Source organism: Crocodylus porosus, unplaced genomic scaffold, assembly GCF_001723895.1.
Source record: "Crocodylus porosus isolate Cpor-Errol unplaced genomic scaffold, CroPor_comp1, whole genome shotgun sequence".
In the NCBI taxonomy this organism is placed as follows: domain Eukaryota; kingdom Metazoa; phylum Chordata; order Crocodylia; family Crocodylidae; genus Crocodylus; species Crocodylus porosus.
Window position 1 is genome coordinate 51,216,220 of NW_017728909.1, and position 250 is coordinate 51,216,469.

A 250-nucleotide genomic window follows, 5' to 3' on the forward strand; every position below is an offset into this window, starting at 1 on the left:
CCTGCCCCCCTTCTGCCAAGGCTGTGGGGCCAGAGACCTGGGTCTGCAGCCCCTCCCCCCCACTACAACATCTGAGCCCCAGCAGCAAAGTGGAGCATGGTGCCCAGCTCCCCACACCACTGCCTGCTGCACCCAAGCCCACAGCTGGCATAAGGTGTGGGTCTGGCTCCCCACCACTGTGTGCACTCCTGGGGGGCCCCCCAGATTTGTGTGCAGGGTGCAGGTATGTGTAGGCTGCTCACTGTGGACT